The 18,824-nt window shown below is 33.4% G+C and overlaps 1 protein-coding gene across 4 annotated transcripts in view; it reads right to left on the reverse strand.

Moving 5' to 3' along the window:
* LOC111420512 (sticks and stones) overlaps positions 1-18,824 on the reverse strand; it is a 368,860-nt gene that overhangs the window by 278,424 nt on the left and 71,612 nt on the right. For all 4 annotated transcript variants that reach the window (XR_002707091.2, XM_023053525.2, XM_071196923.1 and 1 more), the window contains exon 2: positions 5,060-5,121. The gene's annotated coding sequence lies outside the window, so the exon portion shown is untranslated. The remainder of the gene's footprint in view (positions 1-5,059; positions 5,122-18,824) is intronic.

Here is an 18,824-nt window from a genome sequence, read left to right on the forward strand (position 1 = left end):
ATTAAAGTTTTATAAGTTTGTTTTGGATTAGATTAGGTGAAGTATTTTAGAAGAAATAATTAGTGTGGAAGCCTCTAAATCTGATAATATGTAAGTAATTACTCACTACCTTCGTGATTAAATGTCTGGCTTCCCTCAAGTTTAACTTTTAACCTTTCACGATGAAATGTTTGACTTTCCCGCAGCTGAATTCTTTCTTCGATCGTACACAAACACGATGATCGAATTTTAAACGGCCCTTCGACACCAGCACAGTAAACTAAAGTCAAACATTAATTTATTCGGATTTTAATTCGTTTCTAGAAGCGTATATGATTCCTTATAACTTTAGGAGAAAATTTGAATAAATTGAGAGTGAAACTGCACTTAAATGTCTATCTAGGGCATATATATACTATCTCCTATATCGCTGACTCCCTATCTAAGCAATGAGTGGCGAGCGTTTCCATCAAAAGCAGACGGAATGATATATGTTTTGTTTTTGTCGTGCCCCCATGTCGTGAAGGTGCTTGCGCGAATCGTAAATTTTAAAGAGTTTGAAGTGTTTCGCGCGTATTTTATGCAGCTTTGAAATGCAATTATTGTAGATAATTGACTTTAATTATAAATTATCGTAGATGCATCAAATAAATTAGAATATATGTACTTTTGTGTGAAATTGATGTTGAATATTGCTTTAAATATCAACTTTATGTAGGTTGTTCATTAAACATTATATTCTTTAAAATTAAATTAATACATACATATATACATAGTAATTATTAAAAATGTGTACCAAAATATAGTTATTAATTTTTAACATAATTTGTGAGCATACGCCCTTTAATGAAGTTGTTACATTAATTAAAGATATAAAATATGTACTTAGGGTACTTACTATTTAATGTACATAATATTCTATCATAAAATTTTCATCATATCGAAGTAATTATTAATTAAATTTTTAAGAAAAATGTTTCAAGAAAAGGAGGGCTTTGAATTCTTTTTTATTACACTGAGATCTTTCCTTCTACCTGCTCAACCAATTTTTAGGTCCCAAAAATATCTCCCCTACTCTTTTTCTTTTTTATTTTACTTTTAACAAATTTTCTTCACTTTCTTAACAAATAATAATTAAATTTTAAATTGCTTAGTCCTAAAATATGTTAATAATTATGTTATTATACACATGAAACCTATAATATACATAACTAAATATTTAGATTTTAGGTTATGTTTATGTCAAACATTTATTTGGTGTTTTATAAACATCAAGGTCATCAGCTGCTATTAATTTTTAATTTACCGTCCAATAAGATAAAAGCGTACTCACCACGTGTTCACGCATGTCTCTTGAGTAGACGGGGGCACGACAGAGACAGATATATATATATCTGCACTCTAGTGTTTACACTCTTTTGCTGCCTTAGTCAGCGATATAGAAGATAGTATATATATGATCTAGGGTATACAATGTAATCTTACTTTTCTTGGTATAGATTAGACAGAAATAGGGAATAGGTAGCACCGTTCTCGGTTGGAAATTAGCTACTTTCTAAGCCAAAAATCGAGTGCGGGGGTTTTCTGTACCAAAACAACTAATTTTTTATATTAATTATGCTAGAAACCAAACAATTCAAAATATCACCAACAAAATGTCACATACTGCAAGAACATTTGGAAATGATGAATATAAGACGAATTGAAAGTAATTGCTGAATTATACCACATAACATTACATGCAATGATGATTAAGAATCAACAGAGCAGGAACTGGAGACACTATAATTTAAAGCAAAAAATGATGTGAAAATATAAAGCAATTTAGTTATAAAACCAATTGATAGGGCAAAACTTGTTGAACTGAATTTAATGAAATTACATATTAAGATTTATCTAGCTTTCTCGAGTCTTGAGAAATTTATGAATGAATAATCACTGTAACAATCAATGTTAAGGAACTGTAAGAAACCAATCAACGTACAAGCAACAACTATATCTGTCTGACAACTATATAAGAAAACAGAAAAAAGTCATAAATTCAGAAATAGACGAAGAGATCTATCGAGAATATCAAGATCGCTTGTGACGGTTACAGAATGAGAAACAAAGAAGTCAAAATAATCTGTTACGCTACAAAAACATTCAGAACAACCAAGAAGATGTAAAGTAATGAGGTAATGAATTTCTAATATTTGAGAGCCTGGATAAGCAGCACTATAAAATTGAAGGCAAAGGTATACGCTCAAACAATTAAAGCAGCAATTACATCGGGGTATCTACATACCTAATATAATATGTAAACTGAAATAGATGGTTACTGAAATGCGAACTCTATGACCCATAACCGGCTATTCTTTATGAGATAAAACAAAAATATCAAAAATATATGCGGCATTGAGAATATTGCTAGATGGGCTAGAAAGAGAAGAGGGTGTTGCAGATCGCAAGATCTCCATCTCCATTTTAGAAGAACAGGCTAAGTAATAAGTTTATGCCAAAGATATTTAGACTAGAAGAGAATGGAAAGTATAGTTGCACACATTCATGAATTTAATACATGAACATTTCATATAAGGCTATAATACTAATCAATAGGTTCTGATTTTAAGCTATCTAATGTGAACTTAAACGGCAAATAATCTAAAAATATTCGTTATATAAGGTTTGAAGATCATATATTCCACAGGATTTTATTGTTATATGTATATTTGAAATGTAGTTAATATCTGTTTAGTGTACGTTGGGGGTGATTTGTAAAAAACTTTTGAGAAAAACGCTCACAAGGCGATAAAAACGAAGTTGTTCTTGGTTTTATACCAAGCCCTTGGAATTTATTTATTTCTTCTTAAGGGTGAACTATTCAAATTAAGAAAATAATTAATAATCTCTTTCTATGATCTTTTCATATTATAACATGCATTGACCTAAATCACATCCTACCTGACAGTAAGTGTTTTTAGTGTTAAGTGTTAAGAAAGCACTGCTACTTGCTACTGTGCCAAGCAATATTTAGAAGGGATTTTGTACTGAAATCTGTTTTGATACGGGATAATACTGTCTTCTGAAATCACTAATAAGAAATTTAATTATCAACTGACTATTTTGCAGAAAGCGATTAATTTTTTGTCTTTTAAGGGACACGTTATTGTATCAGGTAAGAAATTATGAGATACTGTTTTAGAGTTAACCACCAAAAGAAATATTTAACTAGATGTATGCGTAATATGTAAAGTGACTATAACAATGGATCCTAAATTGCATCCTTTCAAACCCCTGGTACTGTCGAAGGTAACGATACACGCAACTCATCAAGCTGTATAATAAACCGGATGCAAAAACATCAAACCTTACGTATCGTAGCATAGCATAAAACATCAGATATATTTATGTAAATTTTCCTGAATATGTGCTACCTCTAATATTATCAACAATGTTCGATAGAGTTGTTTTGTAATTATAATATTGCCAACTCCCGAATGTGAAGTGTTAAAGATTATATTCCGTAAGGTATAAGCAAGTGGGGAAATGATATGCAAAAAATACCTGTTCATCAAGTGTGTGATAAAAGCTATGAGGTGAATATATTTGAATCAATCTAATGTTTAAGTCATCAAGACCAGCCGAGTTATTTTTAATATTACATTTGATTTGCGTGTCCTGATCCTCATCGATTACCTTCAACGACAGTTTATTTACAATTATCCTATGGTTAATACAAATATTATACACTTCATTGTCCTTTCATAAATTTTATATTAAGTTTGTCAGGATGAATACGTAGTAATGTTTACTACATAGAGCGCAAACTTTATAGCCAAATCGCCTGCTTTTAAAAACGTTCAGATACCCAACGAACCATCTTTGATTGAAAACAGTACGCTTTTGTCATCTTATAAATTCATTTGTAAAAATTCGCAGTGATTTATAATAACTCAATGCAACCGAGGCGTAGGAGCTCTGGTGAAGCGAAAATGACTAGGTACATATGAAAATTCGTAAATATCCATTAATGCATTATTTAAAAACTGTCATTCAATCCACATCATTTTTAACTTAGCAAAGAACAGGTAAATTACGACGACCGGTGATTACGATAACAAGGGGAAGATATTTTGGTGGCAACGCTAAGTTCATAGTAAATTAAATCGTGGTCAGATATGGCTAGTTCCGAATTTTGATTAAGTAATGAAGTTTAATTCGAAAGGAAAATTAAGTGAATTAGACTGATGGACGAGAGGGGAATCCATAATTTAAACTAGACCAAACGAAGTTGTTTAATCGAGTGAAGTTAAAGTTTGATTATCACCCTTCAATAAATTTATATTGAAATCGATGGATTAAAACCAAATCATCATCCACACATACAATAACGGCCAAACTATTGTTAAATTTAGCTATAAATCTAACAAGATTAAAATTAACAAGTCTGTTAACACTGAGTAGTATAATGTTTCGTTTGAAACAAATTTTGCATTTGTTCAGTTTTAATATTAATTGAGATTGTACCATACCTATTTCATATTATTTCAATACTTCTCTAGCAGAACCACATCTATTCAGAGATTCGTTTAAGCAGTTTTCAGTAAATTGAGAGAAAAATAGTAAATATTACACCTGTGAATCTGCCATTAAGAATGAACGGGGTTAGGTAATTTAATACGATTAAGCTTAGCCATAAACATAAACCTTTTAAAAGTAACTTACGCTACTACATCTTCATATACAATTGCAAAATCTGTACAACAATATTAATTCACTTACAAATGGTTTTAGATATGAAGTCAGAAACTTTTAAAACTCCCAGAAGTGTCATCGTAGCCAGGAAATTGCCACAACTTGAGGTTATAGCTATTATCCAAAACAGTCAACTCGCGATATACATGCTACTGAAGTGACGTACTGACTCTATTCATATCGCTGTATTAGCACCTTATATTTAGGAGCCAACATATAATTAAATTAAACAAATAAAAATATAAAATCAATAATGAATATAAGAATATATCTGTGTGATTTTTATCTATACCTTATACATAATATATCTTAAAATTAACGTTAAACAGTTTAATATGCTTACCTTAAATAACCAAGTGGAGCAAGATCCAACCACCGCAATTGATGTCAATTACCACCACTAACCTGTAATAAAAAAGACACTTATGAAAGTAAGATTTCCATTTGAGTGTGTTATAAACAAAACTAGAAATTACTGTTATTATTTGAGCCATGTCTTAAAAAAATTTATTCCCGCTAAAATTCCGATCGAAACGGTTTTAGTTTTACCATGAAAATAATCTTGACACCTTTAACAAAAATTTTACAAATCCTATTTGTATAATATCGAAATCACTTATTCAAAATTTTCTTTGGGGCAGTACAAATGACTTTAACTACTATATGCATTCAGGTCCATCCTTAGTTGTAAATATGTACACACTTATATATTCATATCATAACAAAGAGGTTTACATTACCTGTTAATGAAAGCACCATAATATTAGAAGAACATACCAAATACAAAAACAGCCAGACAAAAAAGATGATCACATAACCAAACTGTTTAGGTGATGTACTCAACAAAAGGTATGTTTCCATAATGATATGCACTGAGAATTGGATTGAATGGCAGAAAACTGAAATACTAGGTTTCAACAAAAGCACGAAAAATAGCTTCTTGCATACCTTGAAACGGATAGAGATCAAGAGAGAAATCACATACTTAGAAGTAATAAATAAAGGGGAACTGAACGCCGAAAACATGTAGCCAAGTGGCAAAGTATTGCGAAAAGAACATTTAAAGCTATACAATAAGTTATACTTCGTCGTAAGAAGACAATCTCCAATTTCGGCAGCAACAAAAATAAATTGAAAACTTACCTAGGTAGTTTTTAGCTTCAAGAAACCGGTGTAGATGATGGTCACAATATAGAAGGGGTTAATGGATGTAAAATAACAAACAAAACTTGGTATTCTCGTTCTTAGTTGTGTATAGATGCTTTTACTGTTATCAACGTCATTCACAGTTAACTTAAATCGCTGATAACTGATTAAATAACAACTCATGTAGTTTAACAACTTACTCTTGAGCTACTTTGTTCAAAGTTTCTGAATCATTTAAAATCAGTGGTTTGGAAATCATACAAAAAATCTCTATTTTTATGCTTCTATTTTAGTATCGTTGTAATATTTAATAAAATCCACTCTATTTCCTTCTACAGCAATATAGCTGAAACTTTTAGAACCTCGACTTTGTACTGCCACACCAAGAAACTTACCGCTTTCTTCGGCCGTTAATTTCCGTGTATAAATTACCGTACTCCGTGCTCAGTAAGTAGACTTCGTGACCGCTTTAGTGTCATAAGTCAAACGTTACACTTTTACGTCGCACTAACTCTCGATGTACACCACATAAATTTCCGGTCGGTCTTCTCCAGGGTGTAATAACAGTAGACGTGTCTGTTAAATTCGCGTTGTTCCCGAAGGATGAAAAACGCTGCTTCGCTTTGCGACGACCTGACACGGCTTGGTCCCCCGGAAAAGCAACCCCCGACGAGATTTTCAGCAAATGCATGCCGCTGGATTAACGACGGTTAAGTGCAGGAAGAAATCGTGTGCACAGTTGCGAACTTTAGCAGTAAAACTTTAAAGCAAATTGTACGCGGGAGTAACATCACGAAGAATTATTAATGCATCGGTGAGAATTACACATGAAATAATGTTGCGAATAGGGCTTTGGGGAAATATTGTATTGCCTTGAAAATTACTGTGTGTGCTTTTATGCATTTTGGTTATAATTTTGAAATATATGATTCGCATTATTGTTTTAAATAAACTTGTTAGGTAGAGAACATTTCGTAAATTATACTAAGTTAAAGAAACAAAGAGTGTTTTCCGCGTTTCTAATTAATTTAAGACAGAATACGTTGTCTAAAAAGACAAACCTATTTTGTGGTCGAAAGTATTTCAATTAATATTTAGTGACGGCCGACAGCAACAAGTGATGTATTACCTGTGCGTGTGGAAAATGATAAAAGACTTGTGAAGGTGAAAACAGAGTAACAGGTTCATAAATCTAATGAATTAGTACGAAAGTGTTTGTAAGCACTTGAAATATTGTGTACATTTCTAAGTGAATAAGATTTTTTTGTAAATGTTTCAATTTAATGATGATTTGTGAATGCTTTGAAAATAAATCGTTTATTATACTTCTTGAAACGTTTTCAAGCAGGAGTTTAATTTGCCATTCTGGCAACGAATAGACAACGTAAATGGCATATCCCTGTTGGGCCGTTATCAGATTACAGTGAGAAATTCGTCTCAGACGACGAAGACTTCGCGTAATCCTGCAGTCGCTGCTGCGGTTCTACCTTTGCAGAAAATCAATCAGGCCGTACTGGCGCAACTCCCAAATTCATTATATTTAGCATTATCGGATTAATGGGACAAATGAGGTATTCCCGGGTCGCCTTTGTGCCTTGAAGCGGCGACCGATGCACCGATAATCCTTTAAGAAATTAAATTCCCATCCTCGTATAGTACGACGACCCCTCAGGAAAATTTCCTTACCTATTATACTTACATTACCGGTAGTTAAAATAAGATATTAAAATGGTTAATATAATACATAAAACAGTCAAAAATAAATAGAAAATGTATTAATTTATATATCATTTATCATAGCAGTTGATAATTTAAGTCTATTTAATTACCCTCCTTTACTTATATAAATATCTTCTAAGTTGCGAGTAAATTTTGCGTATATAAAACAGATTATCGCAGAACGTTGCTAGGTGGCATACGAAAGCTTTCAGTTAAAAGGAACCCAAGCTATCCTTTGAACCTTTTGATAAGAAAGTTTGAGGACCAAACTCCTTCATCCAGATAAAATTGGACGGTTTCAAATTTTCAAGAGTACTTCTAAAGAAGTCAGGACAAGCAAACGATAAATTATTTTTCTGATTTTCTCAATTCAAGCAAGCGCGTGTTTTATGTTTTTAATTTATTTTTATGATTCTAACATACATGTTTATACGATCAAATATCCGTTTTATTCCGATATAAAAGTGTAATTTAAATAAAATGATATTTCCCTAGTGTGAGTTAGGTCGAGTTACGTTAAAAATGATCGTAAATTATTATTCTGGTCATATCAAACATTCCAAAAATACATAAATACTCATCCCCTGGTTGCAACTCATACGAATTTGTTTTATAGCAATGCAATCAATGTCGCACAGCGGAAACGTCAATAGGTAAAAAAGCTGTGCAGCAACCGTTCATCGAGGGACATCAACAATCAACGAGAGCCATCAGAGTCCCCCGGATCGAGTATAGCAACACAATTAAAACGGGCACGCATTATCCCGGTAATCCGGAATTTGAATTTTTTACTTGTAATTTACAATGTAGATTCGACAGTATTTACAAACCAATTTTTTCTACATTATGCCCTAATGAATATTCACCGAAGCACAATTTTGATTAAACCCTCTCCGTTTTACTCCGTTTTAAAGTAATTCGTTAAAAAATACATTCATTTGCTTTTAACAATATTGTATTCGCACAGATAGTCCGCCATTAAACGTGAGTGCTGTTGTTATCATTCCTTTCTAATAATGTTGATTTTAGTGTGTATATTATGATATTTAATAAGCTATTGATAATGTTATGAATATATAATAAAGAAAAAGTTCGCCAACTCACCTTAAAAACACTGTAACCTAACGTGATAGCCAATTATTGTTTCTTTACTGATATACATAATCGTGACAATTATGTCTATTAAATTAGCATTGTAACTTTTAATCGAACATTTAATCTTCAATCTATATTAACCTACTCATTTACACATTACTGGACGTGAAGAGGGAGTGCCGATTTATGTAATATCAAACCTTATAGATGTGTTTCGAGAGTAAAGTTACTTCTACACTATCATTCTTTCGTGAATTATTAAAACGTGAACTTGGTGAGTTTATCCTGCATATCCAACAGACAAGAAAACCATACCGTGCCAATCGTTTCAAATAAATTGAACACGTTCTAATCACAGGCGATTTTTCATCCTTAGAGCGGAGATAATAAATTCGTTAATATATTATTTTACAGATATTTTGAAATGCTCATAGCGTATGGAACGTAATTATTAATCATTTTAATTATTGTTACTTCATTCATTACCATTTTATCAGATCAGCTACCTTTTCTGTGATGAAATAAAAGAAAACGTCTCTTATCAGATGATAATCAATCTATATGTTTTATACTCTTCTTAATATTATTTACTCGGGTAGCAACTTTTTATCTAATTAATTAACATTCGCTATTTGCCGAGTTGGATGTAGAGTGGAAAGAAGAATAGACGTAACGCCACTGTAGTGACCGGAAAGAAATACGAGAACAACATGAACACTCTATTGGATCCAGATACACAAAACAAAATCGAAAACGATCCCACGGATGAAATAGTTAGGATAATGAAGAACCTAATTAAGTTGCCATATATTCCACCACGGTAACACAGACTCGCACGTTAAAGATTCAAAACATTTTGTGGAATTAATAATAGTTTCCTGAATCTACAGGACATATTAGTAAACTCCGACGTGGAATCAGTTTTTACCAAAATGCCGGTAAAGAATGCCGTGCATTGTCTACAATGCAATGCCGTGCCACTCATACTAGATGGATTACCGAAATATGTCGCAAAACTTGTAGTATTTGGCTCTCGTCAATAAAGCTATTTAAAAAAGTGGCTTTAAAGTATGCTTGGTCACCAAAGTTATGGCTATGTGGATAATATTTTTATCATCTGGCAACACAGCAAACAATGGATTGAGGATTTCTTAAGTCATTTAAAACGCCAGAATTCAACGATGTTCACCATGGAGGAAGAAAAGGACAACAATCTATCATTCCTCAATGTTTCAGTAACTAGGACTAATAATCGACAACTTAAACATGGAGTGTACCGGAAGAAAACACACACGAACAGGTACTTGCAAGTATCATAACACCACCACCTACAACAGAGGATGTCCTTTGTTTTCAGAAGTTTCTGAAGTCCTTTGTTTATTGTCAGAAGTTGTTTTGAAAGACCTAGAAGATTATATGCCGGAGAAATTTTGAAGAATGAAAAAGGACTTCTAAAGGTCGTGCTTCAGAAGAATGTCTATACGTTGAAGGACATCCAATTGCTCAACAAGGAGAAGAAGACAACTGATACGATAAATAGTCAACCTGTGGGCTTTATTTGTCTTCCTTTTGTTTCAGGTGTAACGGAATGGATAGCCAGGCGTTAAGAGTCTATAGACTGTCTTGTAAGTGTGAACACAAATGGGACATCAGACTAGGAAAAAAAGCAATCAACAGTAAAATAGAACCATTCCAGACAAAGTTACTCGCCAGGAGCAGCCAGTACCACCAGAGGATGACCAGAGAAGCTATACAAATTTATTGTCATAAAAATAACATCAATAGCGAGGATAGCATCATTACTCGACCAAGTGCACAACGCACCCAATACTCAGATTACAATCTTAAGTTTAAGTCTACAATTACTGTTTACAACATTCGTACCTATACGTCACAAAATCACCAAGGATAGTATAATAGTTAAACTAAAACTAGAACTAACACTGGCGCTATCACTAGAAACTTTCGGGTTAAGCCATGCCTCTTTTGGAAGAGTAGTTAACGTTTCGGATGCCATGTTGCAACATTCTTCAAAAAGAAGTTCGAAGTTCAAAGTGACCTGGAGTATATTCTAGTTTTAGTTTAATTAACACCGGCCGTGAAAGTCTTCGTACTTATAGTATAATAGTGTTAATTATCATATGAGTCGTACTGCGTTCGTGTGCATATTAAAACCACAAAGTGTATTAACCCGTTGGGAGACATGATCGAACATGTCCGGATTTGTGGTTTTTATTAAATGAATATAATAAGAATAGCATCAGCAAAGCCTATAGGGAGAACACAATTATTTATTGACGGAGAAAATTATCCACAGTACAAGGTTACCGCGTTTCTACCAAGTGAGATCATCAACGGTGTTGCTTTGGAAAGATGAAATTTATTTTATGGCTGTACATACACAACGTCAAACTCTTAATAACCTTATAACCTTATCAGTTTGAATATATTAACTACCTGAACAGCTCACACAAAGTCTAAGAAAGGAATCACGCCAAGAGAGGGTTTTATTAGTTCAGCATGTGAATGGAATCATTACATATTGCCTAAGGTGAACTACAATAAGAAAGTTTGCCATTCATAACTTTTTGTGAAAAGTAATCTTCTTGGAATAGATACGTTATCGTTGACGTTTATTCTGTATTAAACGTATTAGATTTACTTCAAATTATTTGAATACCCTTCGGAAACTAATGTGACTATTGGTACAAAATAGGTAATAGGAGAATTTCATTATAAACCAGCTGCACTCATGTTGGCACTCACATTGCAAGAGTGAGTAACAATTGAGTGCATTAATAATTAAACTACCCGTGCCCGTTTTTTTGAGCGATGTGTTGATGCATTGCCCAATGGATATTAATTTACTGGTTACAAAAAAAGTGCAATGTATCGCGGCGGAAAATCCATTTTTCCATTTAGTATATGTTCGAAAAGAATATAAATATTTTTACAGAGAATTTATCGGCAAGTAAATAATAAATTGATTATTATAATTATAAATTAAAATCATAAATTAAATAAAGGTCATAAATATTCGACTACAAAACATTAAACTGAAACTTATGACAAATAAAATTTTAATTTAGCGTATGTACCAGGAAAAAAAATGATCGGAGTAGTATTATGAATAAGAAAGAATAGTACGATCAATAGTGGCAGTTAGATTTATCATTATTTATAATAAGTATTTCCCTTTTCAATGCTTGTAAATTTCTAATTAAAGAATATTTATGAACAGCACCCGTAACACGCAATAAAATTAGCATTTCAACGCCCATAATAACTGTTATGGATAGATTACTTGTCAAAGCATGTGAGGGAAACAAAGCACCTAACCCTTAATGCAGAATTTAAACATATTTTAATTCATTCATTTAGCGACAAGCAATCCAAAGAATTTAGCTTATCTTTAGGATTTATGTATGATTCTAACGTAAGATGCAAAGTAAATTAAATCAAATAAAAATTAAGATTAATTAATAGAAACTTTGCAATGTCAGTTTTATCAAAATAACCAGGTAATATTGAAAAAGGCAGAAGTCGAAATTGAAACAACACGCAGAAGCAGCCAATTCCAATGATTGTATAAATCAGGAAAGACAAAGAACAAAATGTTTGCACTGTAATGGAGACAACAAGATATATGTATATTCGATAATAAAATAAAATAAAACTCGACGTCTTTTGGATCATGACGATATCTCGAACCGTTTTCAAATTAGACAGAATCGGGGGTATGATGGATATAGGTGTGTGACATGTTATATTGATTATTTCCAGAAAGTCTATATTATACTTTTAGTATGGATAACTAAACATATATTTTTATAAACATGACTCATAGGTATCAAATTTTAGTCATTTTTCATATCAACCAAACCTTTAAATGACGAAAAATTAATGCATATTTGTGCAAACATAGTTTCTAATCTTCCATTAGCAGTATATAGTCTTCTACCAACGGCAATTATATTTCTGTCAGCAGTATCTGGTCTTCTAATAGCAGTGTCTAATCTTCCATTGCCATTTCGAGTTTTCTGCCAGCAATATATTGTGTTCTGTGAGTAATATGACCAAGTCTATAAATATGTTTATAAGTTTCTACAAAAGTGTTGAAGATAAAAAGTTTCTCTTAAGTATCTGGTCTTCTGATAGCAGTGTCTAAACTTCCATTGGCATTTCGAGTTTTCTGCCAGCAATATGTTGTGTTCTGTGAGTAATATGACCAAGTCTATAAATATGTTAATAATTTTCTACAAAAGTGTTGAAGATAAAAAATTTCTCTTGGAACTCATATTCGTCGACTTGTATTTAGCTAATAATTGGTGTACTCGATTGTAATAAAATTCGATGTTTCGTACAACGTAAATGGGTTACAAAAATTTAAAGTATTGAAAATGAATTTTGATAAAATGAAGTTTTATCTAGGTTTTCTATTATTATGGTGATGTATTATAGTATTGTTGCATATCCAGTATAGAAATTGTATACTGGTTATCGATCGCACCATGTGGAAAGCTTTTTAGTCCAATATCGTGTGCACTGGGGTGAGATCCGTTCGCAACAAGTGATAAATGACGTTTTTCTAATCCCAATTCAATCTCCACCGGCTGGAAAACGATTTTCACCTGTAAGCGCCCCATACGACGTACGTTTCAATTGCCGTAACTGCAAAATCGAAGGGGAACGTAGTGTTTCGACTACTACCACAAGTTGTATGTCCCACTCTTGACTAGCTCTCTACCTCTCTGTTACACGTTTTCAATTCCACCTATCTCGTTCACGTCGTGTCACATGTAAAATGTCTATCTAAAATTACCTCTAAAATAATGTTTTTTATTTTAAAAGGAGAATATATCGTATAAACCTAAATTATTTTGTATGGGTTATGAATAAAGGTGACGCAACATTCCATTCATTGTATTCATCATCGAACATTTTTGTGATTCATGTTTTAGCTTTCAACATATAAAATGTAATTGGTATACCAAGTATACTGCTCTTTCTTATCGAGTTCGTAGTGTAGTGATCCTATGACGAATAGTAAACCGACATATCAACTGTATTACAAAATGTACTATCTGTCCGGAAAACGATAAAAGGTAAGAAGATGAAAATATTTGCATTTGCTATAAAAATTTTAGATGTTTTTTTGTTCCTGTGCCGACAAAATAACTTGCACGAGTACATTCAGGCGTTTCGCAACGTTTCGCTTGGAATGGATAAATCCGCATATCCTGACTGCGAGCTTTTCTCCGTCGTCGTTACCGATTCGTTTTATGGTTCGCGCAGTGCCACAGCCGGCGGATCGTCAAAACGCGAGCGCGAAATCTGCATTTTGCCAGCAGTAAACCTTTATACGCGAATCCTGCCGTTTTCGTACTACCCAAAGAATATTCAAGAAATCCGGATCGGATGCCTTGCTAGATTAGAAAATATACTTCCACTCATGGCGTATCATACAAGTATTTCATCTAGGATCAAATTTCACTTTTCGATCAACATGATTTCTCTAAAACTTCCAATGGAAATAAAATACATTGAAATATGTTAATAATTAGATGCCTTGTTTATTTATAAGTATCTCAAGGACTAACAACGAAGATGCAATATACATTTCGAGAGCATATGTAGGATCTAATAAAACGTAATATTGCCAGTGCACTTATGGAAATAAACGGCGTTGTATTTCGAGTCGGTAAAAAGGGCGCGCGATATTAAACGTCGGCGTCGTTGTCGTCTTCGTCGCCGACGCTCGACATCGTTTTAGCGCCTCGTCTCACCAGTTCTTGTTTGATATATGAGCGAACGTAGGTGGTGATAATTTCGCCTCGACGTCGTGCTACGTGGAACGTAGGCGATGAGAGACACTGTAAACGATTTTCCAGGGTATAATAATAAATACACTTTGTCTTGAATGAAGAGCAAGAAGACTACTGACGCATAACTTATTGTCATAAACGTAATGAAAACAGGGAACATAAAAGAGATGCATCGCTTTGTTCTAAAGGTGTATAAAATATCTTTATATATCAAGAACATAAAGCATATTAACAAAATTTACATCCACAATCTCCTAACTTTACTATTAATTTTGAAATGACGTTGATAAAAAAGTCTTTACATCGCTAAGGTTAGTCGATATATTTTAAAGTGTAATAAAATGCATAAAACACGTTAGAAGAGGACGTTGCCTTCTACTATATTTTACGACATTGCAATATATTATCACTTAATACTCACAGGAGCATGACAAATGGGGTTCGAAGTGCAGACTAACTGCTTCACGCCAATAGAAAAATTGCGCACCGTAAATCCTAGATGACACGGAATAAATCCCCATTTTGCCACGCCTGTGCTATGTCGATAAAAAAATGAACATTTGTACTAATTATACGTCAATATTTTATGGCCAAGTATATATTGCGAAAACAGACTAAATGTCAGAAAATCCAAAAAAAAAAAATTCGTTAGAGAACCGTCCATTAACAAAAGCAAATTTATGATATCGTAATATTTAACCTTGGTGTTACGTTGTTTCCACAACAATTACTCATTGTGTATCCTTTTTTTAGAAGCCTAATACAAACTCATAATTTACACTCCCTCTAGAATGTTCTGCTTCTAAATGCTGTTATTTGCAAAAAAATAGTTTTTATCATGTTTATAAACACTACAAGTGTTGAACATTTACAAATCGTCTAAGCGTTTAATTTTCAGTAGTTCAAACAAAACATTTAAAATATAACCTTAATAAAGGTATAGCAGCTGGGTAACAGACAATTCTCTCTAACAACCTGTTACGGCCGTTACAATTTGCATGCAGCGGAGCGAACGCGAGCGAAGCAAACAGAAGTTCAGAGTAATTTCCGAGACGTTCCAGTTTTAAAATCCCGGTGCAGTAAAGCCGTTGAAATAGTGCTTCAGCTCGGGCCATTAGAACAAGGGATGCACCCCTATCAATTTCGACGGGCAAAAATGTTAAAGGAAGCTCGTTTGAATCGGGAAAGAATAAGCGCCCGTAACTATCACAAAAGAAACGCCCTTCCAAACTTTGGTTTTGTTAGAATGTATAAAAATTTTAAGTGTTTTCCAGAGTTTCACTTTATTTTCTGTCCTTCTACAATCGGATTCTTCCGCATCGTTTAGTTAGGAAATATTTTTATAGATATACATTTCCAACGATGGGTTGATATTGTAACGATCCTCTCTTAATAATTACTGGAATAGAGGATTCGCAAGAGCGGAAACGAGAGCTATTAGAGGAGCAGCCGACATATTACCAATAATAACGAGCCGCTTTGCGCAAATTTACCGGCTGGTTCCTAGTTTAAGTGGCGCTACGAAGTTTATCAGAGCTCACATAAAAAGCAAGTGCTCACCGCTCTGATATAAAATAGAAATCGATAAAACCATTTATGTTTTTACTCACACATTACGACAAAGTAGAACGTTCAAACCATTAAATGTTCGATAAGAAAAGTATAAAAAAAAACTGTTTTAACAAACAAGACTTCTTTCTACAACTCTTAGACATTTTAAGTAAATCTTTTCCAACCTAAACCTGAAAAGTTTTTCATGTCTTAGAGCGCAATGCGGAATCCAAAGGGTTGTTCGTAAAAGAGACAGGTGCGTAATTAAAATCTCTTTGGAAGTTTCCAAGGGAACGTCTACCTTGGTTCGGCGGACACGGACAAAAAAATTTAAACAACCTCCGTCGTTGTCCTGTAACAGATGGGAAGCACACAACTGTCCAGACCGCGGTATCCTTTCTCCCTTTTTTGCCCTTCGCATGCAAATTCCGACTGAATTCGTCTGGAAAAAAAGCTTATACACTTCGGCTTGGCTTTTATAGAAGGTATTTTACAAAACGTTACACTAGTACAACTAGTATTTTTTGTTGAAAATGTAAACGTGTATAAATGCAAATAGAAAGAAAAAGCGGAATGTTAATATAACAGTAGCTTGTTGTAACATCAGGTTTTTACGCGGTATATGTATTATTATACAATTTATAGTTTTGGAGAAGTCTATATCGAAGAAATTCTAGATAGCCAAAACAAATGGGAAGAATCGGCGCTCAATATCAGCGTTTCCGGCTTCGTTCTGGGTTAAACTAGTAGATAATAGAAAAGAAGTGGCGGAGATAACCGAAAAACTTCCTAACTTCGCTTCCGTTATCACAATACGTAAAATTTACGCGGGCAACTTGGCTCTCTTAACTTTCATAATTAGAATACAGCTCCGCCCGTTTCCTGTACACCGGTCCCGCTAATTACCCCGAGTTTTGCTTCATTGTTTACCGGAGTGGGAGCATTTGAACTGCAAAGGTCTGTGCCATTGTTTGACTCGACCATTGTACACGTACATACGTGGCCGTTTCTTGTGCGGCCACTACCACTGGTTTACGTGCCATAAATTTGACTGTTTACTTGAACAACTTTAAGCCAATAGAACGTCACACCAATGCAAGCGAACATGTGCTTGAATAGCTTTTTAATTTTTCGTACACGTGACATACAAGAGAAAGTAGTGGAATAGAAAAAAGACGATTTTGAGGTTTTTTTGTATCTACGAATTTCGAGGATTCTGGAGTCCGTAACAATGTTTTTCATATTCAGTAGTTTATTCGCCTTTGTTGTAGATTTTCAGTTAATAATAATTAATCGCTAAATATTAAATTTCAATCAAATAGCACCACCCATTATTAAATTAGTTATTAAATTCAAGACTTTATGATTGTGAAGCAGGTACAGAAATGTCAAAACATATTGAGCCTCAATTGAAGTCTCATTCCGAAGTTCTCATTCCATTGAAGTCAACAATACCAAGGTATTAAACTTTTTGTCAAAAACAGCAGCTAGTTTCAAGAAATTTAACAAATATTTGCTTACTAAGATGCACAATTATTCGTAATAATAGTTTGCCGCGAAATTGTTTTTGTAGAAGGAAAACATTTACTCGAGCATCGCATGACAATCCTATTGATTTTTAATTAGAGTATGTTCAACAGTGTTGTATAACTCGAACACTTGTAGTTTTAGTTAATGCCAATAACACCGGTCGTGTAAGCCTACGAACTTATATTTTTGTTACTCCGTCGGTATCCGGTAATTAAGACTTACCCGTTTTGCTATTTATTTGGAATAATATTCAAAGCAAGAAATTCTAATTCCACCATTTTATTATTGATACTCTTTGCTCGGTCTTTATCTTTTTCGGGAATTCTCATCATCTTGGATTCTGACTTAGTTCATCCAAAAAAAGTCAGTCGAATGGAGTAAACTGTACTTTTCAGATATTCCCGTAGGAACAAGTGTGCTGACTTTATATAAAAGCAACTAGTTGGAGGCATGGTAGAAATTATTGATAATAAGTAATGATGGTTTACTTCACTTATTAAGTTTGAAGATGAAATAGATTTGATAGTTTCTAAAGAATTGATGCAAATTTAATCGCAATATGGAGACGTTTTGAGACCTTGAACTATCTTGTGATGCAGACGTGATAGGAATATGACGAAAATTTGATGCATACTTGAGAGTGTATAGACTTGATTTGATAGAACCATAAGAAGGATTTAATGCAGAGATAATGTTGATTTTATATCGAGTTGTCTCGATACAGACATTATAAACACTTGGTGCAGGTCTCATAGAGATTTCGAATAAATTATAGTGTCTTAATGCATATACCAAGTCAAAAGACGCAACGGGTCATCTTGCTGGAGTCTGATGTACTCTTAGATTCAGCATTAATGTTAGTACCGGATAGATGAATTATATAATCTTGAAGCTGACTTGATGAAAAACTACATACGGAGTTGTCAAGATGTAGACACAAGGAAGTTTTGACAATGCAATGAAGAATGGATCAATCATATCAAAGGAACAATGAAGATTTGATGTATATGGCAACGAGAACTTAACACATCTTAAAAAACGACTGTACTGAAATTGTAAGCCTTTTCAAGTCTTTCTGTGGACTAAATGGAGTTTTGTCTTTGCGCAGACGTGAGTTAACAAGAATTTGGCGAAGACATGATATAGAGATGATATATGGACATGATGGAGATTTGATGCAGGCATTATAAAGATTTAAACCAGAGTTATTGGATGCTTAGTATCCATTGTTAATATTTATTC

Source organism: Onthophagus taurus, chromosome 1, assembly GCF_036711975.1.
Source record: "Onthophagus taurus isolate NC chromosome 1, IU_Otau_3.0, whole genome shotgun sequence".
Classification (NCBI taxonomy): Eukaryota; Metazoa; Arthropoda; class Insecta; order Coleoptera; family Scarabaeidae; genus Onthophagus; species Onthophagus taurus.